Here is a 20,584-nt window from a genome sequence, read left to right as displayed (position 1 = left end):
CTGATGACGACTAAAACTATGACTCAAAATATACAGCGGACTTGTGTTCATTGAATGCTCTTAATGTGATCAGGTATGTTTTTGGAAATGACACATTGTACAAGCCATGAACGAAGTCACAGCTGCTGCTTTTACTGCTGCCACTTCCACCACTAAGAGAAGGATTGCATGACAAATTGTATGCGGGCCATGTTAATACAGTTTCTGTACCACATGGAATTCAAACAATCTCCTAACTCACTTAAGGCGCACTAATGCACCAGAGGAAAGATTGTGTGACAATCCGCCTCTAATTAAGCCATTACCATCACATCCAAGGCGGTGTGAATGGCTTCCTCTTTGCTTGTCACTAACCAAGTAGTTGACCAAATAGTTACGTATCCATTCGAAACATGTCAACTCGGCTAGTGTTAAAACTATCAAATAGCTGGTGTACCGTGTGTCTCCCTATGTTCACCCCTCTTGCCTTTCTCAAGGGGACCATGATGGGTGATCGGTGCTGGGGGGGGGGGGGGGGGCTCAGTGGAACCGAAAGCACTCTCTCTCCATTATCAATGGAATAAAAAATATGTGCCAATCCCTCCTTTGTCAAAATGCATGCAGCCGGTAGCGAAAGCTTTTATGTCTTTATGTAATTTGTGCCAATGACAGTGCCCCAGAAACCTTTTACAGTGTCACTGTTCAGCTTTGCCAGTGGACACCACTGATGGGGGCCTGCCCCGACAAAAAGATCATCACTCACAAAACAGGAGCACTGGATGACCTCTAGATGTTTTGATGTGTGAAATAATGTTATTGTGGCGCAATATTCACAGAGTGAGAGATAGGCCATTCACATGAGGCCATATCCTCCAAATGGTTTCCTCATTTGAGTGGACAGGTCACCCGTCAGCAGAGTTATGCATTTGAACAGGAATAAAGCTGAAATCAATTTCCTCTGGTCTCTCTGTGGGGCCTTTTGAATGGCCTCGTGTTTTTGCCTGAGGGAGCACTTACTCCACTTCTGCTGACCTCTTTGTCCTTTCCCCTATGAGCATATCGCTCCCATTGAAATGATAACTGCTTTTCAATCTGTGGTCAAAACAACTGGGCACACTTTTGAAAACCCCAATGGCTTTAAGAGCACTTAACCACAGTTACCAGGGAAATGATTTCTATGCAGTTATCAATATAGGTCCAATGATTGTCGGAAATCAACCTAAATGCTGCCTGAGGACCATTGCTTGTGACCTCCACTGGTTGGTCATCCTGTCGGCTGATTTAAAGAGTTGATGGAATTGTGTAGCATGCTACAGACGGATGTCCGTTATTTTACCCATATATGGGCATGTAGCATTATTAGAATGAGGCGTCCACTAAAGATCCCAGAACATCTTTGGTCATATGGACAGCATTAAGGCGCTGTACCCGTCAATGTTTCTGACTGTGTGCAAAGCTGAGCTTAGTGTGTAACATAGAAGGAACAAATGGAAACAAATACAATCATTTTCAAACTTTGTGTCACACAATTGTAATTCAATTACTGTACCACCAAGGAGGCCTGGAATCTGTTGCAGAATGGCTCGTTACGACTCACTGCTTTGGGTAATGGTGTTTTCTTTGCGCGGGAAATGAAATATAATATCATTAAATAGAGATATGCAGAATGAAGTGTCGACAAATCCATCTTGGGTGCCCGCTCAATCTGTTTGTGGGTGCTGAGTGGCTCCCCAATGACAGATCCAGCTTATCTTTGAAACATCCCGCTCATGAAAATCTGGGGATTTGGCTCATTTGACATTTTAGAGATTTATGGTTGTCAATATGTTGAGGTGGGAACAAAGGCAATTAAGGGGAGGTCCTAAAGAATGCTGATCAGGTCTCTTCTAAGGCCACCGATTCACAGATCAGGCTACAAACCTTTCCCCGGTATCCTTGTGCATGCAGATTCACATATTCAATTCTCACCTCTGCAAGGACCAAATCCTCCTTGAACACGGCTATCAGCTCTGACTGAAGCCATTGACAAGAGACAGCTGGGAATTTCAGTGTTTGCACTCACCCCAAAGATAATGCTTGCCGTGGTTACCACTGCTTTTAGCTACAGATAGTGGTTAAGAGGGACTGAGGAGGGGAAAAATGAAGAGCAGAGGCAATAAAGAAAAGCTTTGATGTTGTCATGCATGATTGTGCGGAGGCATCCTCAGGCTTGTGTCGAGTGTGTTGATTTAGTGAGTGCTGCAGAAACGAGAACACAGATGACTATTTGGGGCTGGGCTCTGAGACTTAGAACCTCTCCGACATCCTTTATCTTCGATGACACTTCAAATACTTCAGACACGAGTGTCAGATTTCATACCACGAGTGTGGGACTTTGCCCATTTAATTAATTTACATTGGGGGTGTGCTGACTGCCATTAGGATAGGGGCACATGATCATCTCAGACCATATATGACACTGACCGCTCCAGCTAAAAAGCATTGATGTCTATTTACCCAATGAATTGTATTTATTCATTGGGTAAAATGTTCAGTCTAATAGATATATAACTCAAAGGATATATCTTTAAATGTACATTTGAGGGAAGGTTTGTGAGTGTGTATACAGTTGTGGTCAAAAGTTTACATACACTTGTAAAGAACATAATGTCATGGCTCTCTTGAGTTTCCAGTTATTTCTACAACTCTGATTTTTCTCTGATAGAGTGATTGGAACAGATACTTCTTTGTCACAAAAAACATTCATGAAGTTTGGTTCTTTCATGACTTTATTATGGGTTAACAGAAAAAGTGACAAAATCTGCTGGGTCAAAAATATACATACAGCAACATGAATTAGCAATTTTGGTGACTTAGAAAGTTGTGTCAATGAAATGAGCTTCATAGCATGGCCTCTTAACTTCTTGTGAGTGATTATGAGTGACTACAGCCGGTGACTTCTCTGAGGCCATTTAAATAGGACTCATTGGATACAAACGCCCACAAACGCTACAATGGGAAAGTCAAAGGAGCTCAGCATGGATCTGAAAAAGCAAATCATTGACTTGAACAAGTCAGGAAAGTCACTTGGAGCCATTTCAAAGCAGCTGCAGGTCCCAAGAGCAACAGTGCAAACAATTGTTTGCAAGTATAAAGTGCATGGCACTGTTTTGTCACTGCCACGATCAGGAAGAAAACGCAAGCTATCACCTGCTGCTGAGAGAAAATTGGTCAGGAGGGTGAAGAGTCAACCGAGAACCACCAAAAAGCAGATCTGCCAAGAATTAGAAGCTGCTGGAACACAGGTTTCAGTGTCCACAGTCAAGCGTGTTTTGCATCTCCATGGACTGAGAGGCTGCCGTGCAAGAAGGAAGCCCTTGCTCCAAAAGCGGCACCTTAAGGCTCGACTGAAGTTTGCTGCTGATCACGTGGACAAAGATAAGACCTTCTGGAGGAAAGTTCTGTGGTCAGACGAAACAAAAATCGAGCTGTTTGGCCACAATGCCCAGCAATATGTTTGGAGGAGAAAAGGTGAGGCCTTTAACCCCAAGAACACCATGCCTACCGTCAAGCACGGTGGTGGTAGTATTATGCTGTGGGGCTGTTTTGCTGCCAATGGAACCGGTGCTTTACAGAGAGTAAATGGGATCATGAAGAAGGAGGATTACCTTCAAATTCTTCAAGATAACCTAAAATCATCAGCCCGAAGGTTGGGTCTTGGGCGCAGTTGGGTGTTCCAACAGGACAATGACCCCAAACACACATCAAAAGTGGTAATGGAATGGCTAAATCAGGCTAGAATTAGGGTTTTAGAATGGCCTTCCCAAAGTCCTGACTTAAAATCCCATTGAGAACATGTGGACAATGCTGAAGAAACAAGTCCATGTCAGAAAGCCATCAAATTTAACTGAACTGCACCAATTTTGTCAAGAGGAGTGGTCAAAGATTCAACGAGAAGCTTGCCAGAAGCTTGCCAGAAGCTTGTGGATGGCTACCAAAAGCGCCTAATTGAAGTGAAAATGGCCAAGGGACATGTAACCAAATATTAGCACTGCTGTACGTATATTTTTGACCCAGCAGATTTGATCACTTTTTCTGTTAACCCATAATAAAGTCATGAAAGAACCAAACTTCATGAATGTTTTTTGTGACAAAGAAGTATCTGTTCCAATCACTCTATCAGAGAAAAATCAGAGTTGTAGAAATAACGGGGAAACTCAAGAGAGCCATGACATTATGTTCTTTACAAGTGTATGTAAACTTTTGACCACAACTGTATATATATATATATATATATATATATATATATATATATATATATATATATATATATATATATATATATATATATATATATATATATATATATATATATATATATATAACTTAGCAAACCTACTCTTAGGACTGATGCCTTTTAATTTCAGCACACCGATAATAATCAGAGGAAGATGCCACTGAAAAACAAAGCAAAGCCATGTGATAGTTTGGCAACAACCGCTAACTCTGGTGGCACACGAGGTCTCCAGGTGTTTGGGTCTTGACTGCCTCGATTGCAACAGCAGGGCGTTCCAAATGCCAAACAGGACTCTGCACCTGAGCTCGGGACTGGAGAGCCAAACAGTATGGGGGTGTTTTATTCTGAAACATAGACCATGGATCATGCAAGCAGGCACTTAGGCAAAGGTGACAGATGTTTCCCTCTGCCAGACCTAGGAAATAAATAAATGATTGCAAAGTGCAACAAATGAGTTGCGTCCACTCCATGTGGTGGACATCTGTGCTGCAGACGGCCTGGTTGTGCCTCAGGTTTAGGTCTGGTGCCTTTGTTTTAGTATCAAGGAAGGATTTTGTTCAATGTGGAATTTTGGCTGCTTTTGAAATAAGAACATGTTTACTCGGTGAGATGAAAATGTATTATTTTATTTTTGATGAGTTTCCTCAGTGTGTGTCTGTTTATGTGCGTATTAAATCATAATGAAATTAAATTGCAGCTGCTGTCCATATTATTAACAGAGATCTATTAGAATAAATAGATAAGAATATGATATAACAATGGCTATAGGTTGCACTAAGAAATATCTGAAACACTGCAATCTTTCAATGCCAAGTTAAAATATTATAATTTAAGACATTTCAGTATTTCAAGAAATCTGCAGTTCCTCTGCTGTTACCAGAAATGCATGACCCTAACTTAGTTAAATTTCCAGTGACCGACAAATTCATCTTGGTGGATTTCATCTGCATGTAAATAGTCTGATGAAAAGGGACTTCTATGATCTGCCTTCGCTCCATCTCTTTTTTCTTTTTCTTCTTCTTAATGTGACACACTTGCAGCAGCCTATTGTACATTACACTTGCAAGCCATGCACATTTGGCTGAACACAGCTACGAGGCATAATGTAATCAGGGAAGTCATAGACTTGTCGCACAGAGTACCCAATATTGTGGAAAATGGCATTCAGCGCATTCTCATCAAACCCCTGGAATGAAATATGATTTTTTTTTTCTATATAGCTGTGGTATTTGCTAGAATAATATGCTCGCCAGGTGAATAATCACACTGTCTGGAAGTGACAAACCATTGTGCTGTGTCATAAATAAGATGGGAATGGGGTAAAAGGAAATTATTAGTATCCCTTTAGGAGGTTGTTATGCTGCTACTATTCTAAAATATAAGGCTGGTACTTCTACATATAATTCACACTAAGGTTGTTTGGCACTATCCAGTGGCCCAATACTCAAAGGGGCTTTAGATGAATCACAATGTGATGACATGCATCCCCAAACAGTTAAGCCACTGTGTGATGAATGTGATCCACTAAATACAGTGAATGTGGAATATAGTTGGCTTAGCCAGGTTAGCAGACTGAGAACTCTGCTGGACTAAGCCACAAAATGTCCCGTAAATTCAACTGTTTTGTTTTTACTAAAAGCAAGGAAACATGTGTCACTGCTTCTGCTGCCAACATCGTCAATGGGATTCATACACGCATGCTAGTAGCAGTTTACAGCCGTTCTAATGGCCTGTGTTTTGAGATAAATGCTGACGTCAGCATATTCACAATTACAATGCTAACAGTTGGTGTAATGTTTAGTATATTAACCTTTTTAGTTTTGTGAGTTATCAAACTAACATTTGCAACTGAATGAATTGTTCTTGTGTATATTGCTTATTATATTAAATAGGTGCACATTATGCATTATTTTGCACCGTATTTTGTGAGACCATGGTGGCATGCTCCCTCAGATGAAAATGTTGTACTTCCTAGAGTTTAATGCAGGCTACTCAAGTCCTGTACTGCACTTCTAGTCCACTACACCACTATCTGAGAGAAACATATTGTATTTTAACCTTTCTACATTTATTGTATAATGTTATTGATTAGTAAGAATATAAAACAGTAAATCAGCTCCACCTCTACCAGCTGCAACATTAAAGTGATTTACACATAAATGCATCAATAATTCTATTCCAATGATATAGGCCTACCGTGAATATATTCTTTGAAATTGGCCATTCTGCATCATGAGTATACTTTTACTTTTGGTACTTTTGTACAATTAGATGCTAATACTTTTGTAGTTACATTTTGTAAGTAAGAATTTGAATGCAGAGGTTTTACTTGTAACAGAGTATTTTAATACTGTGCTCTATTCAATAATTTAATCATAAACACACTGGTTGTAAAAATATGAATGGTGATGACACAGGGATAAAAGTCACACTCACAAAGCATGGTAAACTAGACGGGGTCGGTGTTTCAAGAGACAAATAGCTCTTTATAGGTTTTCTCGGGAACAGTGCGAATAATGTTCTATCATTAAGGTTGTTACGCTTGTTTATCATTCTGCTCATATAAAGGATGGCTCTCCAGTAATTGGAAATTCAACTTCCCGTCCTACCAGGGTCGATGTCAAAACATTTACACCTTGGCTTGCAAATCCGATAAGAGCAGATTCATAAAGATAGCGATCTCATCTCTGACGGTTATTCACAGATATCTTCTGACAGTCCCGTTTGAAGAGGCCGTGACCTTCAGAGTCACTGCTTTGTAATGGTAAGAAACCAGTTAGCAGGAATTAGTGAACCGCATCCAAAGGTTCAATAATAACTCCATCTATCCTTTTACTTTGTCAAAACAACAGATTGATAGGAAACCTATATCGGTTCCAGTCTTTGAAGTACCACAATAGGGCAGTTTGAAAGAGGATGGATTATGTCCCCTTTTGAAACTTGTGATTCCTCAACACGAACCTGTCTTAAACTAGTGGATGATTTCTGATATCTCCTTTCCAAATACAAAAAAGGGCAGCTCTGTCACACCAAAGAGGTCAAAGAAATCAAGTGAATCCAAAAGAGTGGTTATGCTTTTTGTTGGGTCCATTTCTTCAACTAGATAAAGTGTATCGTTAAGAGTAAAAAGAAAAGCCGTGTTTCTCATTTTCCAGCGGTTTCATTCAGCTATGTCGGCCTTATCTTTTATCCACAGCCAACTGTATGGTCCAACACTGCCTTGATACGACAAGTGTAAGATAAACTTGACAGATCAACTTTTTTGATAGTCACCGAGCCCATAAACAACTGGGGCCTCTAATCTGATAATCCACCAATGAAAGATTAAGCGCAGGGAGTATTATTGTGTTGTCACTCTTGCTTACAGGGTCACATGGGCTTTAGCTGCCAGGGTTAGACATCCCTCGGCAAATCCTAGGAAGGTGTCACATCTCGGCAGGTGAGGTGCGACGATAAGACAGGCTGGGGGATATTAAATGGACAAACGGCAATTATCACAGGCTTTAATGAGAAAGCAAGAATCTACAGGAGGGCAGCAGGGTGGCCTCGTGATTAGAGACATGTTCTGTAGCTGAAAGGCCACAGATTTGATCCCAGAAATAGTCAGTGTGTGTCAATCGCCACGTCTTTGTACTGTAAAGTATCCTCAAGCAAGCGTCAGCAGGTTCTCTTTCTGTATCGGTTTAGTTTTAATTTGTTTTTGGAGAAGAACCCAATTTGCAGTGTTTTTCAAACCTAAATTATAGAAAATGTTCAGTATCAAAAACGCTGATTGATACCGTGAACGACATTAACGCAGCCCACATTGTCCTCTTCTGCTCCTTTCAGTTTGCAATCCCGTTTCTCTGTACGTTTCCGAACCTGATATTAACCATCCAGGCAGCTCCTGCATATGCTCACTGCTATCTCGCAAGGAGAGCCGGAGAGTTGGAGTAATTCAAACATTCTTCAAACTGCAATTTATTTTCCCCGAGTTGTAATTATGGTCTATTAAAATGCAAATGATGTCAATGGCAGAGCAGCGCTAATCACTCAATGTCTGTTTACGGGCAGTACAGCCACATTAGAGAGAGGCTCACACAGTGGAGACTGAGATGAACAGAGATCCTCTATCATTGAAGGATCCAATAAATTAGACCCCTTTCTCCATGGATAGTATGCATTTTATCAAGGGACGTAAAGATGGTCTCACCACATAATATTATTCAAGTTTTATAAAGTTTATGAGTTCAGATGTTAGCAGACATGCTCCAGCTATATTTAGAGCGATCTTTAAAAGTGTGTATGGCCAGCATGCACCTTTTGTGGACTCAAATTAAAATGTACGATCTATTTTAAAAGTGTCACACCCTATCTTATAGGCACAAATTATAGTTTTCCATTGTATAGATTCAGGATACCATACCTATAATAACTACCTGTTACCCTCACAACAATATATAGCAACCATAGTTAAATATGTATTTTGTTTTTATTGTATCCATGTGAAAGATGTCAAATAAATAGCTGAAAAGCAGAATAAATATAACAAATAAAGTTTATCATGATCATATCTTCCTCTCCAGAAATACATCTTTTGACTATACAGTATATGTTCAAATAATATATATATATATATATATATATATATATATATATATATACCCCAAAAAAACCCACTTTCTTTTCAGCCTTCCATGCCTCATACCATACTATCCAAAAGTCCATGAGAAAAGCTTGATATTGATGTTTGTATATCATATCAATGCACACAAATGTTCTGCAACATATTACCACACAAATTAATGTAAATCGATGTGCTCTGACTATAATTGGATCATTTAAATAACATTTAGCACTTAACAACACAGCTAATCAGCTATGCAAAGTACACAAATATATTTCTTACCGATTAAAACTAAATGAAGTTTCTATCAGATCAGATATATACATGTACATTTCGGCCACATTTAAACATTTGTTCTTTTCAATTTTTTTTTTTTTTAAAGCATAATTCATAATTCTAATGAGAATATACATTATGTGGACCTCCATCCAACACACTGTGCAATTTCTTTATTAGGAGAATGCACAGTATGTTGGGTGACGGGTCAACAGTTAAACTTACGGGGTTGATCATTTTCTATATTTCAGTGCTTTATTCGTGAGTGCATAGCCAGGGGTAGAGTATGTTCATGCATGTTAAACTACACAAGAACTGCACTTATGGAATAATGAATGCGATGAGCATGAATTGCATCTGTGTTGTAGCAACCTATTTCATATTGTTCTCCCTGCCGTGTGTAATATCGGCACACTTCTATTTCTCCCCCCGTAGTCAATGTTTACACATGTGATGTGTTCTCTGCTCCCATCACTTTTGCAATGCATTACATCGAGCCTAGTGGGGATTAAAGCTTATCTATGGTACTGTTAACCATATGCCGTGACAACAACCTCATGTCCCCCTTATCACAGGGTTAGCTTCTGACAAGACATGGTGTTATTAATAATCAAAAACCTCTGAACTGGATGCAGCCCAACAATGCAGAAATTCTGCTGCAATTATACAACAAACCCTGAGCTACATGGAAAATGCAAACATTTGTATTAATGTTGAGTAAAATTGTGTTTGTTTAAATTTCAGTTCAGAAAAAGGCGACGATGTGAGACTTGAGATATGGCGATATGGTTTTGACACGGTTACATGCAGTCCGATAGAGGATGCAGGAATAAGCATGGTAAGATATTGCCGCATGCATATCAGGCTGTCCCCCTGTCCACTTGTACAAATTGAGAACAGGCTGGCCGCAATGGTGGAGTTCTTTTGTAATCACTGGTGAGAGGATTTGTGAGAATATAAATAGCACTTTCATTAGATCAATACTGTCAACCCTCCTCCGTCGGCTCACATTAAGAGCACAAGCTGGGTAATAATGGACGACTGGTTGGACACACTCTGTAGCATTCTGTTTGATCATATGGGGTGGCGTCCCCTAGGGCACAGTCTCCGGCCTGCTGATAAATTCATCTTTCTTACTGTCCCCCTGGGAGCATGCCAATGAGTGAGGGACATTGACTTTTCATTAAGGAGATCACTGCGTTGGAAATTGAATTTATTTTGGGCTTAAGAACATAACAGAGCTGTTTGCGAGTCAGCCGAAGGCCACAGAAGAATGCCGATGCACCGAAAGCTGATGGAATGTTTTGGTTGACTAATAACACTCCCCCTGTTGCCTCAAGTGAAAAACATACAGGTGTCAAGAAATAACATGCGAAGCTGAGGACTCCATTAGTATTGGTTAGTGTGCTGTAGCTGTTCTTTTCAGCAGGCTGCTTGGTGCTGTTTGCCTCGTTTGCATAGTTATATAGAAGATTCTTAAACATTGTGGTCACACCCACATCATCATTTTTTAATTAAATATCCTTATAACTGTGGCTGTTTTCTATTTTTGAAACCCGAGTTGTCATCATTTAACATTTAAAAAGAAAATGGGTTTAGTTAAAGAAATGCGTACAATCTAATAGGCCCATTACATTTATACAGTATATTATTGTACTCTTACAGTTTCATTACAGGGGATTCAATGCATTCATAGACTGCATTTTACTACCCAAGTTCATGAAGGTTCAGTAAAATATTTAGGGTCACTCTCTGGCACTGTACCTTCCACCTATGCAAAGCTTTTACACTTGCTGTAAATTTCATCAAGGTGAACTAAAGTGTTTACCCCATTAATTTATTTCAGCTAAAGCCAGAGCGCTGACCCATAAAATGAGCTAAGATAATACTGACCTTAACATGGTCTTCTGCACATGGAGGTAATTGCTAAGGCTCCAGATCAATCAATATTGACTTGCCAGTTTTTTTTCCCCCCCTTCCCCACCCACTATTGCTTCAGCTGAATGTGTAAAATTGGCTTTAGATGGATGGAGAACATATCCCTGATAGTTTAACCTTTATCTAGCTAACATGTTCACTTATCTGTACAATTATAGATTTTGCCAGTCAAGCTGTTTCACAGAAAATCTGTTGAGTGTTAAAAGACTGGAGAGTGCAGCTAAGCTAAATGTGGACTGCGCTTTCTACATACAAGTCCCATTATATGCATTTACTCTACTCCAGAGTTCAACTTAAAGTTGCATCCATGCAAACGCATTACAGTGATATGCAGACTTGTAGCTTTTTGCACCTATCACTCCAGAAATAGCCGGTATTGAGCAAAAATATTTAACTATAAATTACTGAGAAAACAGGTAAACAGGCGCACACACATAAACACACACCTTTACCACCACAATCGCTGTGTACTCCAAGGCATTTGATTTCTCTTTAATTTTCAAGGTAGGGGCACAGACTTAGCAGGCATTTCCATCTTGACTTGATAAATATCACAATCTTCTTTTCCCTGCCACACTGAAGTAATTTATTTTCTATCTCTCCGAGCTATATTTTCCAGTTAATATTTCTTTTTTTTTTCATACAACCTGACAAAGGATGCCACAAGGGATGATAAGAAGTCTGAAACCTTTGCACTCTCGCTCTAGATACAGGATTTACCTTGAGAATTCTCCCGGAAAAATAAGACTTCTAAAATAAGGGAGACACTTAAAACGACATCTACATGTTCATTCGGAGCTATACATCATCGTTTTTCTCATAGCAGATTCTGAAACATTAATGATTCATGTTGAATTTGGATGTGCATTTAATTCCAGTTCATAGATGACTTCAACTAACCACAGGGTTACAACCTGCGTTGAGTGATGAAAACAACAAAACGACACATGCTACAGATGTGTTTCCCCTCAGGAAAAGCTCACAAAGACAGTCTGACTACAGTCGCTATTTATAGAGTTTTCAAAACAGCAAATCCTGATTGTGTCACTCAGACCTAATTTAATAACCAGCAGCTAAACATTCATCATTCATATTCTACAAAATGTGCTATGTTTTGACTCGGGAGTATTCGGAGGGAATGCAAGGTATAAACGCTATTGCATGAAAACTATGATTGCAGTGATTTGCAAAGCTGGCTTGTATTCTTTGCCGCAGAACCAAATTACATGTTCCTTGAGTGATGGGTAGCGGTGTCCTTCTGGCTATTCAACTCGTCCTTAATTTGAATTTGATAAGATTTCTTTTTGAGACATTGTTAGGCTAATGTAAATTTGGAGGGAGGACGCGAGCCTACCGCTGGCTTAACTTTGATGAGGTGTTAATATCTAATATCAAAAGCAGATAAAACCCTTATTAGCCCCAGTGGTCTTCTTACTAGAGTGGGAACTTATTACACAGAGGAGATGAGACGAAAGCAGATGAAGTAATAAGACTGCCGGGGGCTTTGTTACATGTCCTTAAGCTTTCTGACGGGGTCAACTTAATTTTGTGACTTAAATGCTGAGGGTTTACGAATGCAGACAAGCTGACATTGTTTGAGAGATCTAATTCAGACTCCTATATTTCATAGACTGCAACATCTGGGGGATTACAGTGTCTCGAGCCAGAGGCAGTTTGATAATCGGTTGTCATTTTAGGAGTTGTGTGCCCTTCCCAGCTTTTGCGATTTCTAAAGGTCTTTGGTTCAATCAAATGTTTGTGAGATTAGTTGGCTGCACTCCTTTCAAGAACTATTTCTATGTGGGTTGGGTTTTAATGTTTGCCTTTCGGCTTTCATGGTAAAACACTCTGAAAATATGCTGGAAGACTGATAATTCTGGACTCTGAAAGTTATTTAGAGAAAAAATGTAGCAATGCTTTGCTGCCATTAAATGGTAAGCAAGGAATGACACGGGCACAGCACTGCTTTGAGCCAAATGCCAATGCCAGAATGCTATCACGCTAGCAAGGATAATGCTAACACGCTAGCAAGAATAATGCTAACATGTTGATGTTCAGGAGGTTTGATGTTACAATGTTCACCATCTTAGTTTAGCATGTTAGCATGCTAACAATTGCTAATTAAGTGGTGGACCAACAGGAGCCGTGTCACCAGCATGGTTCTGAAGTTTCTATTATTCGAGCAGGACTTTGTTTTGGATGTGAATTTGTTTTGACCGTGTAGTTGTTGATTTTACAGACGATGTTGTTAGGAGTTCAACCTCTTTAAATATACATGCAGTTTAACACACAATGCTGACTTGTACGGCATTGTAAACTACCTTTCCTAGACCTCTCCAGAAAGCACAAAGTAAGCACACTGTTCGTATTCCACCAATCAATGCTTTGGACCAAGAGGAATGAGCTTTTGACTCACTGACTGAGGGACGGCATCAATACAAAGCGCTCACCCTAAACAAGTCGGAAAACACCTTGGGTTCCAGCACTATGTCCCATTGATTTCTGTTCAGCTCAACGCGGATTCTGCAGCATTTAGACATTTAATTCCCTTTCAAGCAAAGTCATTACACAGCCGGGCATTTAATTAAGCAATCACAGCGGTGCAATCTGAATGATTCAGTGGCTAAATGAGGGCCAAGTTGGCAGTGTCTAAATGTGGGCCAAGTTTGCATTGCTGTGCCTTTGCAGCTCCTAATGAAGCGTCTCCTAAAATTTAGGATTTCTGAAAAAATGGCATTCGTGAGAATGACATGCCCTCGATTGACATGCCCTCGATTGACATATGAGTTGTACAGCTCCTCAACAACAAACAAGTCAACATTTCTAAATTCACACTCAGTCATTCCACATAGTTACACTCTTAATTAAGTGTGTTAAAGGATTTTTTAAGATGGAAGGAGCCAGGTATTCACGGCTGACCTATTTCCTCCACAAAAGAAACCACATCCGAGGGCCATGGGCACAGATGTGTCTGAGGATGTACTGCGGAGGTGTTCCCACCTCTCCACGCTTCAGTGACCAGGGCGACAGTTTATTATAACTGGATGTGGCCTCTGTGTGCTTGGTTTGCCTTTCCCCAAATGAGCTCAGCTGTAGTGACACTGGTATTCATAATGTGTTCATAGTTGGCCAGTCAGCACCGCATGTAGTGGATTTCCTAATGAACAACTGCAAATACCGTACTTTGACACGTTCAAATTTTTACAAATCACTCGAAACAAGTCTTTTCTTAAAGTTTTTGATTGCCTCGCCGTGCTGTATCAGCACTATTTATCACAAAATAATTACCCACAAAAATAGGAAAACAATATTTTGCAGTTTATGATTTATTCATTGAACAGTGCTATCAAAAAAATGGCAAAAATCTTGCAGCCGATAGAAAATAGACAATTAAGTTCATGTCCCATTGAGGCAGCGTGGACAAACAATGTGAATGAGTTTATGGTCTCAAATTACAAATTGCTTACAAATTTAAGTTTCTGCTAAACGGAGAATTAATTTCATGGCACGTTTGTTACTGAAGCTGCAAAACCCCTTATTCAAATGCTACGTGGTGTTCTGTGTGATTTTCTATCACTCATTCTTCTCTCTGTAGTGGGCAGATGTGCAGGTGGCACTAGCACCTGCAACTGCACCTGTGTAGTTTGTGTCAGTGTGTCGGTCTCTTGAAGCCATTTGTTCCCAGTTATGTTAATATGCGCTCTCTCTCTCTCTCTCTCTCTCTCTCTCTCTCTCTGAGAGTTTAATATTTGAACATTGAAACCACTAGTGTCTGTATGGTAAATATGCAGTTTGAGTAAGCAGCCTGTTATCTTAGCATAAAGCATAAAGGGAGACACAGCTGGCCTGGCTATGTCGGAAGGTGGTGATTTAGAAGTGCAGGTAGGTCAGGCTCCTCCTGTTTCTCGTCTTTGTGCTAAGCTAAGCTAAATGTCTGCTGGATCCAAGTTCATATTTACTGTATGAGACTGGTATCTATCTTCTCCGTGAACTCACAGCAAGACATTGCATTAATGTATTTCACAAAATGTCAAACCATTTCTGTAACAGATCAAGTGTTAAGCTGTTGTTATGCTTTTTCGTGTGCCACAGTGATTTTGGAATTATCCTTATTTCAAAAAGAAATCCTGCTTGATAATGACACCTGGTGCTTTTGACTTTTAAAAAAACTATATTTTCCCAAAATTTGAACTTTGACATTCTAAACTCCGAATACAGATGTTAATGAAAGTCAAAACTTAATCCAGGCCTGATAAGATGCTCTATTTAACAGGCTCCTTTTAGCGGGGGGCTCGATCAGGTGAAATGAAGAGGAACTGATTGCTTGTGGTGATTGTGCTGATTACATTTTAAATTTAAAACTTTCCTCCTCCTACATGGTCCTGAACAGTATTGCAGACAATGACATAGCAGGCTTCGTACATTCCAAGGTGCCTGCAATCTCATAGACTGGGAGGGAAATACCACACTTTACTCTTTACTTTAGTTGTGTGTTGTCTAACTCTGCATGTCTACTTGACCAATCCTTTCCACCTTTCATTGGTGAAATATATAAAATAAAACTGAATTATCCCCAACAGATCAAAGAGCTAAAAATGCAATTTTCATACAACCCTTGTATGATGTGCCCCAGCGGCATTAATCATCAACATGTGTTCAACGTTTAACAAAACAATCATGTTCAGCGGTCCTGACTTTCTCTTTTTCTGACTGTGGGCAGAATTCACAATGACCGAGACCCGTGTTGCAATTTCTCCCCCCGCTAGTCAAAACATTATGGATGCTTGTGCTACAGCTGTCATATAAATGACATTTGAAAATATACGATGAAAGGCATTTGCATGAAATACGGCACGGGATAAATCATTAGCATATTTGGAGGGGGGCATTTGCTATTGTGTCCGTGCCCTCTCTCAGAAATGACAGATCATGTCATGTACATCCATGTGTAACGCCCTACATGAGCTGCGAACTGCGATTTGAAAATCCAAATGAAAAACAAAATACAGGGAATTGTGTTGTGAGCAGAATTTTACCGTGTTTACAGACACAGACCGTAATGCAGGTTTGGTAGGCATTCAGTCCAATCGCTGTTTGTAAGCTTCAGTAACCTCGTGCTAATGCAAGATCACAAGAGGACCGAGCATCTGTGCTATCAAACCCACGTGAAACACCTTCTCTGGAACAAAAATGGGAGACTCAAAAATTATCTTTCAGAACTTTTGTGTCCCAGTGGTTTTAATATCATGGCAGAGATCTCGATTTCAATCCGTAAAATCGCTCTTGATCTCTTTTACATCATTTTGCATCTTTTCCAATCTGTTCTCCAAAGATGCATGTGTTGGTGGAGCACCACGGATTAAGGAGCTGATGGCAAACACCTTCCTTTTTTAGAAATTATCTGTGGGCAGGAATATTGTGATGTCATTCTATTATACATTATTTGGGAAAAGAAACACTACCACTTCCTGAGTGTATTCACTTACGTCCCATGACCAGCTGCTCATCATTTTAGCCATATTGTTAAAAAAGAAAATCAATAAACTGCAGTTTTATGAAAAGAAAAGCATCCTTTTTTGTTTTTGTGCAGCACTGCAGATTGTCTGTTTCACATGGATGATATTTAAAGTAAATGGTCGTAAAGGCATCCTATGAATCCAAACTCTAGCTATCTGGCTTTATTAATGTATTGCTACTACTCCTGTTCTAAGCTGTTCTTAGAGACTTACTGTCTGACAGAGACATGTCCCTTCATAGCAACCAGGCTTAATGTTTCACAAGTCAAGAGAAACTGCTTGTTCACATTTGTTGGCAAACTTAGACAAACAAATGTAATACCTTATAGGTGATACTGTGATTGTATACGTCACCTGAACCGGTCTACACACTCTTCACTCATTGACTTTACCCTGTAAATTGTACATACAGAATATACCCTGAAGAATCTTGTATTACTGTAACTTTAGTTTTATATTTGACACTTTTTACTTGAGTTTATCACCACAGAGCTGGAGTTTTTTACATTGTTTGATTTTCAGAAATCTTTAGATGTTTTTTCTCACTTTGACAAAAACCCAAACAAGAATAGTTACTAAAACCGTTTTGGTAATGTTCACTTGTGGGAGTCTATAGATGACACATTGCAAAAATATAGATCTGTAAGGCCAAGGTAGACATTACTCCACTATATTTTTATATAGCAAATTGTTGTTTGCTGCAATATTAATGCCCTCTATGTCGTATATTACTCCTATAATGTGTCATGTGTTGTTCCACATGATCCCATGAGGAGAATTCTGTAAGGTGAAAATGATCTAGTTACCTTATAATTCTATTCTAATCGGAATGAAAATGTTTCTACAGCAGTGCTGAGCAAGGAACACTAACATTTCAATTTAATTTTAGGCAATCTATATTTGTACAAGTCCATGTTTTTATGTGAGATAAAGTTGTTCAATGAAAGCCCACATACTGTATATTGGTGCTCAGTATTAGTGGTCCACAGTGTGTGATGTTAGTAAATTAGATACTAGGCAAATATACTGTATGCATATAACCACATCAGTCATTGGCTTTAACAAGGATAATATAACAAAACATTTAATTTTTATACAGGCAACTCTGCATATTTCTGAAGTGGTTTGCTCGGAGAACACCGTACGTGCCTCAGTAAAGACGTCAAAGGCTGGTAATTTGTTGCAGTTACGACTTGCGTTTTGTCTTACATTCACTGTAATACATTTTGACAGATGTAAGGGTCTATTCACTGAATGTGACAAACAGAGTGCAAGTCCTACAGCACATATAAATCAGTTCACAGTGAAAATGTGGCGTGATTGATGAATTTTAGGAACTCAAGCCAGGAACTGCGGCACTGCAACTGGCACCTTATTGTGCTGTAGTTTAATTGTTTCGTGCCACTTTTTGATGAATTTATGAATTGTTGTTTGTAGATCTATAATAGCCAATCCGTGATTTTGCATAACTAGTTGCATGTGATAAGCTAAAGTTGATTTTCACAATTTCTAACAACAGTTTGCTGTGTATTTAAAAAAAACAGAAATAAAATCTCACATCACCCATCTTAACTTACCTGTCCTCACCACCTTCATCGATATTCAAATGTGAGTTCAAATGTCCATTATGAAACCATATAGCTCTAAAGATAAACCACAGAGAGAAGAGTAAAAACCCTAGAGAGGCCTACCTTGAGGTCGGAGGTGTGAAAGTCATGGAACATTCTCTCTCCTGAGACCTGTGACAGAGTGGGGGGGGGGACGTCAATCATGATTAGGCCACAGTGCAATTACAGCGCAGCTCCTCTGACAGTGATTGATCAATGAGGAACTCCCTTAATGAAGACAAGGACTCAGGGGCTCCCAGGAGCAAATTGGCTAAAGTAAGTAGTGGGAATAGTGTCCCAGATTGCTAGAGCACTAAGAGGATCATCCCGTCTGGGGCAGCAGCTTGTACAGGTGCTGTGTCTGATTTCATACAGTCGGAATAGAAGTCAAACTGAGGTAATGCCTAGACAATCAAAAGTTACAGGATGTTTTTGTTCACGTATTCCTATAATATTCCAGCTTACGCAATGATTCTGACTAAAACCTTGTCTACCATTTATTGTTGGGACACTGGACACTCGTCCCTTTGCCAACATGTTTTAAAAAAATATTGTAGATGTGATGTTACAAAAGTCAACCACAATGACAAAGGTGGAGCCGTATATGTGGGAGAACATTGAACATTTCCCAAATGTAATCCTAATAGATTGGTCCTGTGTCCCAATATTAAAAGTATCCTGTAGAATGTTGACCACTAGTAGCACTATAGCGCAATCTTTCTGTTATTGGATCCCCATTCTGTATCCCGTGCATGCACTGATGCAGTCCCATCAATGGTTTCACAGTATTTCAGTGATTCCACAGTTGAGTGACAGGTTTTAGTTTGTTTCTGATTTTTGCGTCTGATTAAATTGGCCTGATATGATTTTACTCGCCACACTCCCATGAGTTGCAAACTGAACTTCTGTGGCGCTTTTAAATTTGATACACAACACAGGCTGAACTCAAGAGCCACTTAAACATGACTGCCCCAGTTGGTCTGTCAAGTACAGCCTCATTGTTAAAACACCAGAGAACCAGGAAATCAGGCCCTTGAGGCAAAAGCTTCATATGGCACTGCGTTGAAATTCAGCTTTTGATATAGCCCTGAAATAAACTGCCCGAAAAATCCGGACTGCCTTGAAGTCTGACCCACCATAAGGAGGGACACATTTGCGTTCTGTTCTATTCATGCCATGTACGAGGGTGAGGGGGGCGTTTGCCGAAAACATCCGGCCCTTCGAGGGAGGCATCTGACGGGCGCTTCAACTTTTTTCCCCTCAAAACTTTATATTGCACACACACACACACACACACACACACACACACACACACACACACACTGAGCTCACATAGCTGAACATAGACAGTCACAGGTTTCATGAAAAACACGATTTTTTGTTGAGAGATAATTAGAAGAGAAGTCTTTACAGAAGGTTGACTTCATGACTCATATCAGTGGGGAACTGAATGTTGTGCGGACTGGAAGTCTGGCACATGTTTCACAGAGTTACGAATGAATAAGCAGCACACTGGACCACATGCTGCGTATTAATAAGTGCAGGTGCATTTCACACAATCTTGAGTGTTTGTAGGCTATGCTACGCTGTTCAAGAGCGGATAGTTTATCAAATCAGTCATCTAAAGTGACCACCCCAATACAAAGGCACAAACACTGACTCTGCAAATACTCCTGTAAAAGAAGACATTTCTCTTTGTGTATTTAGGTGATTGATTTAGAAATTGATTTCCAGTGGACGCAAGGTCTGAATACAAAGGAGGCAACCTGATATAAAGTCATTTATTTCATCTTTCAAGAAGCGTACTGCATCTGAGTGATTCCAAGCGCGCGGTGCAGCTGTGAGTTCACACTGTACCCAACTGAGACTAGTTCAAACATGATGGCCTTCACCTGCTATCTCTCTACTTGCCGTGAACATCAAGATTACGGAGCTCAAAGTAATGAAAGTGGGAAAGTCAAACACCCCCAGAGTGCACTGTGCCGTGCTGTGCTATTTTCCCCAACTATCTTTCTTTTAGGCAAAGTGTGCCCCTCTTTCGTTCAGTCTGTCCCTCTGTACACCTTTATTCGTTTCAATAGGTCCCCATTCATTTAATACTGCTTCCTCTCAAAGCACAACAGCTTTGTCCCCATTTTACTGGCTTGTGTTGCGCTTTGGTTCCCATAGAAACTAAGTCCAGTCACTCAAGGGTGCTTCGGGTAGAACACCTCTTTGAGTGTCTTGAAAGTGGTGTGGTTAGAATAGATACTGTGTGAGCAGCCCGGTCTGTTTATTGTCGAATAAAGTCGTAATAAAGAGAATTGCAAGTAATCAATGGGCAGTTTGTTTCGCAGTTCATTCAGTGATATAATAGGGCTACCATATTTAGATGTTTGTATCAAGT

At 39.8% G+C, this 20,584-nt stretch overlaps 1 protein-coding gene across 33 annotated transcripts in view; it reads right to left on the bottom strand.

The window, feature by feature from the left end:
• The window catches only part of LOC137874609 (receptor-type tyrosine-protein phosphatase delta-like), a 333,500-nt gene that overhangs the window by 157,508 nt on the left and 155,408 nt on the right, over positions 1 to 20,584 (bottom strand). For all 33 annotated transcript variants that reach the window (XM_068713389.1, XM_068713393.1, XM_068713391.1 and 30 more), the window contains exon 8: positions 18,283 to 18,330. The gene's annotated coding sequence lies outside the window, so the exon portion shown is untranslated. The remainder of the gene's footprint in view (positions 1 to 18,282; positions 18,331 to 20,584) is intronic.

The sequence above is a fragment of the Cebidichthys violaceus genome, unplaced genomic scaffold (assembly GCF_023349555.1).
Source record: "Cebidichthys violaceus isolate CVI_PGR_0920_01 unplaced genomic scaffold, fCebVio1.0.p SCAF_19, whole genome shotgun sequence".
Taxonomy (NCBI): domain Eukaryota; kingdom Metazoa; phylum Chordata; class Actinopteri; order Perciformes; family Stichaeidae; genus Cebidichthys; species Cebidichthys violaceus.
The sequence above is the reverse complement of the archived record's forward strand: the minus strand, read 5'-3'. Positions and strand labels throughout refer to the sequence as shown.